This window comes from Bacillus rossius, chromosome 2 (assembly GCF_032445375.1).
Source record: "Bacillus rossius redtenbacheri isolate Brsri chromosome 2, Brsri_v3, whole genome shotgun sequence".
NCBI classification, from domain to species: Eukaryota; Metazoa; Arthropoda; class Insecta; order Phasmatodea; family Bacillidae; genus Bacillus; species Bacillus rossius.
Genome location: NC_086331.1, coordinates 72,807,406 through 72,814,591, shown reverse-complemented (window position 1 = coordinate 72,814,591; position 7,186 = coordinate 72,807,406). Strand labels below are relative to the sequence as shown.

The 7,186-nt window shown below is 31.8% G+C and overlaps 1 protein-coding gene across 4 annotated transcripts in view; it reads left to right on the top strand.

Annotated features, from left to right (window-relative positions):
* The first annotated feature begins 908 nt into the window (after positions 1–908).
* The window catches only part of LOC134529370 (myotubularin-related protein 4), a 263,105-nt gene continuing 256,827 nt past the window's right edge, over positions 909–7,186 (top strand). The window contains exon 1 of one of the 4 annotated variants that reach the window (XM_063363357.1): positions 909–1,184. The gene's annotated coding sequence lies outside the window, so the exon portion shown is untranslated. The other 3 variants (XM_063363359.1, XM_063363356.1, XM_063363358.1) reach the window with 3 other exon arrangements.

Sequence of the window (7,186 nt, the reverse complement as noted above, 5' to 3'; positions counted from 1 at the left end):
TCAGAAGACCTTTCAGGAATGGTTTTCCTCCATAGCTCTTCCTTACCTCAAAAAGCAAGATGCACCTCGTGCTATGATTGGAGATAATCTATCATCACACATTTCTCAGTATGTACCTAATGTAAATTTGTCTCTCAGTGTAAATGCATTAAAGAAAACAACAAAACATTAAAAAAATTAGTTTTATTGTATATTTTAAAGTATACTTTATGTTTTATACACAGGAAGTCAGTACTTTACTAATTTGCAATGTTTGCATGCATAAAGTCACCCCTGGAACTGTTTAACTTGATACAACGGTACGAATTGATGTCTGTATCAAGTAACCCCAACCCATGGGGTGATTTGATACAAGCTTATTTTAAGGAAAAATCTATATAAGATATTTCTTAAGCAAAATGAGTTTTGTACATTGAATACATCAACTGAAGACTCAACTTTTTAAGTGATAACTTTGATTCTAGTGCAATTGTGTTAAGAGCTGGAAGTGATGAAAGTTAAAAACTGTATCAAGTCACCCCATTTTACGGTACTGTTCTGATACAAAAGTATCAGAGACTTGTAACTAGGTACATTACTGTATCAGTATCAGGTTGGAACAGATACTGAACATTGCTGTAACAACCCACCTCTAAGTAGGGTTCCCATAGAGATAGTTGTGCGTCATTGGGCAGCCAACCATTCACAGACGAGAGAGCCAAAACCCGAAGTTCCCCGAAGTTCTTGTTTTTTTCCGTATCTTTAATGTAGCTATCCTAACCAAATCAACCATCCACAATGTTTTTAAGTATTTATAATGTACCTAACCTAACCTAATTGACTATTAGTATTCTTTTATCAACACCGCCATATTTATTTACAATGAACAAAAAACAACCGAAGATGCACGATCGGGCGTTTGGCTTTCTAGTCTGAGAAAAAAAGGCTGCCCGTGCGTCGTTGGTATTTAACTTAATTTTATGTTTAAATATAAACTTTTAATCCAAATCCAAATTAAATTGTTTAGAGATAAATTCATCCAAAAATAACTAGATAACGTTAGTTGAATTTATAAATTAATGCGTAAATTGTCGGGACGTGTATCGAAACTACAGTTGGCTATCTTGGCGATGTCACGGACGATATGCAAATAATTCTGTTTTGATTAGATGTAAAATGAATTCCCCAATTGTTAAAAAAAACAGGTAACAATTAAAGATAAATCATTGAAATATTAAAATAAGTTTTCACGTACTGACAATTTCACGTTTTATAGCTTTTGTGTTTATTTGAAGTGACATTGTAGTAAACAGTACTTTTCAATGATTAGTGTTAATATGTTACAACAATATAAGCGTTTTTCGACGTCTGGTGGGTAATGTACAATGGCATAGTAAAGTATTTTTCATATTAAGTGTTTATCTTGATGTGTAAAAATGATTCAGTTATTTTTGAGGTTCTATAGTGGATTTTCATGACAAGAGTAGCAATATTCCAATAATTTTTTTTGCAGTTAGGTATTTCATGTTATAAAGCTTGGAAGTGCAGTTTCTCGGTGTCAAAAAGTATCTTTAAACTGATTACTTTTTATGTTACAACCTCCAGGCGGAACATAAGGTTAAGATCTGCAGTCGTTAAGCCGTTTAATAGCTGTTTATTGTTGTAATTTTAAACGTTGTGATTAGTGGGCGATACTTGCAGGAGTTACACCTTTTTGTTAGTATTGGTGAGCGACTTAGAAGTAGAATTGTATTGTGTTTTGTTAGTGAGTTTTCTTGGCCAATAAGTGTGATAAGATGTAGGTTATAGCTGTTGACAAGGCCCTGCCACAATGGGACTGTCGTCGGCCGTGCGGTGCTGCACTGCTAAGCTAGCCAACTGCTATTTCAGGGCTTGCAGCTGGTCAGCAACATACCAGCCAGAATCATGTGATTGATTACATTTTGTGTCATGTGACAATCTAATCTTTGCTCTATGTATGCAGGTGCAATGAAAGACTTCTTTCAAATCGGAACTAAAGCATGCTGAAATAAAAATGTTTAGTAAGAATTTAACATTTAATTCAATAAACTTGTATTATCTGTAAATGTGTCTTGGCTTCTGGGAAATAACGTGACAAGAAACTAATTTGAAAGTTTGGAGAGGTTAAGTCAGCTACATTTATAATATGTAAATTACAATTTTATCAAATATTTTACTTATTATTTATATATCTGACCTAACATAACCAAACTTTCACTTAGTTATTATTTGACTTATTTTTGTAGGCCATAAGCTGCAAGAATACACATTTACAGTGTTTTAATTTTAATGTTTCTATTTGCTGTATTTTTTTTTGTAAATAACGGTAAATATGTAGTTGAGCGATATTTGCGAAAATAAATGTTAAAAATCCGAAAATACCTTTATTAGATGCTCTTCAACTTCCTCTTTTCATTAAAAGCGGCGGAGATAAGAAATTCCAAATACTTTAGGAGATATCACCGTTCTTATTTTGCTATACAATACCTGTGTAATCATTCGGCCGCCGGAATATTTTTTATTGTCATGTGTTTGTGAATGCCTAATTAATGAAAATGGTCGATTAGGTTAGGTCAGTAACATTATAAATACTTTGAAACTAAGCGTACATTAAAAATAATATGAATTAATTTCAATGGTTCTTTAGTTTTAAAGTATTTATAGTGTAACTGACCTGACCTAACAAACCGGGACAAAGGATGAACTGTAACAACTTACGTAAATTTTTTTTGTTAATTGTTACTTATTACTTGCGCAACAATAACAAATAAGACTTTAAAATTAAAAACGTTAAAAACTCACCTAAGTTGGAGGCGGTATTAAACACCGTTTTAAACAATAAATGAACTAAATAATCACGTATTGGTTCATTTGAATTCTGGCCTATCACGAACAATCACGTGACATCATTATCCAATAAAAAAAATAGATACTCGTAAACAAGAAACAATGGTCAAGGCCACATGAATGCACTGGTATTGTGATGAAATTTAAAAATTCAATTTCTCCTAAAGTATTTTGAATTTCTTATCTCCGCCGCTTTTAATGAAAAGAGGAAGTTGAAGAGCATATAATAAAGGTATTTTTGGATTTTAAACATTTTTTTTCACAAATACCGCTGAACTACATATGATGAAATTAAAAAATTTGATATCTCCTAAAGTATTTGGAATTTCTTACCTCCGCCGCTTTTAATGAAAAGAGGAAGTTAAAGAGCATAGAATAAAAGTATTTTCGGATTTTTAACATTTTTTTTCTCGCAAATACCGCCCAACTACATATTTACCTAAATAACTAATTGCAATATGGAATTTTTTTTCTGACATTTGCATTTAAAGTTGTATTTTGAGTCATGTAACAAACGATTTGAATGGCAGCGAAAAATTTAAAATCACAAGAATGGTCGATTACGTTAGGTTAGCTACATTATACTTCAAAACATCATGGACAGTTTGTTGGGTTAGTACAGCTACATTAAAAATTCCGTAAAATATTTTTAACGGTTGCTTAGGAATTACCGATTTAAGATGTAGCTAAACAACCGTTCACATGATTTCAAATTACTTTTTTATGTTTTTTATGTAGGCTAATCAACAATTTTCACAGATTAACTCAGTTTCTCCTAATTATATACACACACTGACCCACATGGGAAACAAAAAATGGCAGCAGTTGCTTCAATGAAACCTATTAATGGTGATTCTCAGAAACCAGTAGGAATTTAGAAATGCGGTTTTCAGGGTATATGTAGGATTTTTCTAGTGTTCTAAAAAGGTACTTTCCAGATTTTATTTTTACTTTATGTAAAAGTCCCTTTTTAAGAATTTTTACCAATATTAATTAACCTAGTTCATGCTTATTTACCTATTAAGAAAACAAATTATTTTGATTAGCGTTCTGTTTTACTAGAACGAATTAGGGCGTTACTTTGAATGACGGGTGTTACAGTTTTTGTCTAGATAGTTGGGATAAAAAGAAATTGGTTTTTTTGATATTGCTTTAACCTTGTTTTTTGGTTATTTGTGGACCCCTTGCCAGTCATTAACCCAGATAATAGGGAGTCTACAGTATTACCAATGTTATAGAACTTAAAAATGATCATACTAACACAAAATTTATATAAAATAAGACACATAAAATTAATTTTTTTTATTAAACAGGCCAACAATAGTTTTGTTGCTGTGGTATTTGGAGCAGATTTATTATGAATTTGGTGCCCTGAATTCAAATATGGCATTAGTTTTTGCCGAGGAGGTCAAATGTCTAAGATATAACGTTTTAGTGAAATGTACTTTTTATGTTATTTTAGGTTAAATCCATGAATCAAATCTAAAAATTAAACATGAAATTCTTATTATTAAATTTCACAAATATACTATGCAAATATCATTATATTAAACAAATATTATTAGTATATACTAATATTATATATACAAAGATAGTACCAAGTCATCGATGGAACCAACTAGTCACTTAACACTTCGGAAGCTTCTTTTTTGTGAACTAGGTAGGTACTTGAATATATCTTGAAACAGTCCCTTTTTAAACTCTAGCAATAATCTGCCATCATGTGCGTATCCCATCTTCCTTTATAGTGGTCCTCAATTTTAATATCTTGATGAAATCTTTCACCTTGCTCCTCACTGCTGTTTCCTAAATTTTCATGAAAACGGTCCAGGTGGCTGTGTAAATAGTGCACCTTAATACTCATGTTGCACCCAAGGGATTTGAAATTTTTAAGCACATCGTTTACCAGTTCAACATGTTTTTTTGCTTTTCGTTGGCCCAGAAAATTTCCAACAACTGCAACAAATGAAGTCAATGATTTTTGCTTAGCCTCATTCATAAAATTTACGAAGGCTTGGTTCTTAATTAATTTTTTTTATTTCTGGGCCATTAAATATTCCTGCTTTAATTTTTTCATTACTCAAGTGAGGTATTTTTCCCTCTATAAATGCAAACCATGATCCGTCCTTATCAAGAGCCACTACAAACTGCTTCATAAGGCCCAGCTTGATATGCAGTGAAGGAAACATAATTTTCTCTCGTTCAAGTAAGGGTTCGTTAATGTTTTTTTCTCCAATGACCATGTCTTCTCTCAGGTCACTCTTGTCTAATCCAGTGGAATGTTTTTTCTCTGCTATTCCAGAGGCACAAGAAACAAGGTCATTTAACTCATCCTGGTTGAAATGTTGAGGATTTGTTGACATCCCCTCATAATCACTGTCACCTTCATTAGTATCAAAAGGGTCATTATAGGGACAACACTCGTCCTCAGAAAGTTCTGGAAGCTGGTGAAATGCTGGGATCGGTATTTCCTTTGAGTGAGGGACCGGGTGTCATGCAGAGAATAAATCACGGTAAGACCACTTGCTACGGTTGTTTCGATTGATTACAGTAATATTTTTTAGACAGAAATAACAGTTATTGATGTGGTTTTTGGGTGCTCTCAAAACCATTGGTACTCCAAATTCCAAACTTTTTCCCACTAGTCCATTGTTGTAAATGTTCTGTACAAGTTTTACGTACCTGATGTGCCCAGGATTTATCCTGATCACCGAGCTTAACACCATAGTATCCATAATAAGCTCTCTTTACAAGGTCACTAACAGTCTTTCTGTTATCTTTTAATATGTATTCTTCGCAATGTAGCAAAACATGTCAGTATGATTTACAAAACTTTTTCTATGGGAACTCATTTTTTATCAACTTGTATCTATCCTGCACTGCTAAAATTCACAAACTGACCTTAAATTTAGTTGAAGCGTTGAAATAAAAATGGGGTTCCTATCCTGGGGTATCCCAGTGACGAAGTGGGGATTCCCAGCCTTGGGTATCCCTGTGACAAAGTGGCTTTGGTCAAGCAGTTGGTTTTACTTTTTTTTTTCACACTTATCTCAAAAAGTAGAGCTGATAGAAAAAAAAATCCTGGTTTAGTATTTAGATTCAGCACCTCAACTATAGCTAAAATCAGTTCCAAAATTCTAGGCACCAAACAATTTTTTTTTCTTGTTGGCCTGTTTAATATAAATTAGTCGATAAATTAAAATTAAAAAAATGACTGGAGCTGCTTTCTAGAAAAAAAATACTCCATCATCCCTAACAACCATTCAGAACATTTATGAATGAAATATATGACCAATCTAAGTAGGACATCGTGACCTTAACTTTTATAATCGGCTGTTCTGCTTTAGTTATAGAATAAATTTATCTCTCAAACAAATTTCAAAATTTATTTATTTAAGATGGTAGGTTGGGGTCCTGTAAGTTACAAGTACCAAATTATATTTATGTACAGATGTTATTCAGAAAACGTTTACATTATTATTTTGGTAAATATTGAATGTAGGGCTCTTGGCAAAAGGGGGCTGAAGAACTTAAATAAATTATATCTGCATTCTGAATTAATACAAAGTCATGTGCCAAAGTAGCATTGCATATTACATGTGATATTTTATCTATCTCTTAATAGATTGTGTTTTTAACATTTTTCTGTAATTTTTGTTATATTTTAGATTACAATGTATGATACAGGATTGTCTTAACATTCTAAAATGAACAATAGTATTCATGTAAGGAGTACTAACTGGTTATAAATCATTAATGGTAATATTAAAATTGTTAATAAATATATATTTATTTTGCATTTATGAGTTAATTAGATGTTTTGATGTGCAACACAATAAGTAATTAAAATATTTCATTATAATTTCCATTTAATGTATTTTATTGGGTTAGTGCTAAGCATTTTTGTTTTTTCTATGTTATTTTTCACTGCTTTCAGTTGTGTAAATTTTTTGCAATCAATATATTTTTCTATTGTTGTTTTTTCAAGGAGGCTAGATTTAGATTTTTGCATGCCTGGGTGATTGTAACTAAAGTGATTGGTTGGTTAGGTTAGAGACATTTAAAATGACATAAAATTATTCAAAAGTATGAATGCTCACAAAATTGAGTTTTTTTTAAAACTGGATTTTAGAAAACTTGGTAGTTGTGAAAAGCTCTAAGTCTTGATGTCACAAATTAAAAATGAGCAAATATAGGTGGAAAATTGAGTTATTTGATTTTTTAATAGTGATTTTAATAATTTAGTCTCTAATATTGGCTTGTTTTAAATGCTTTTTACCCCGACATCCCTGACTTTATCACCTTTCTTACTACCAAGTTTTTTAGAATCCAGTAGGAA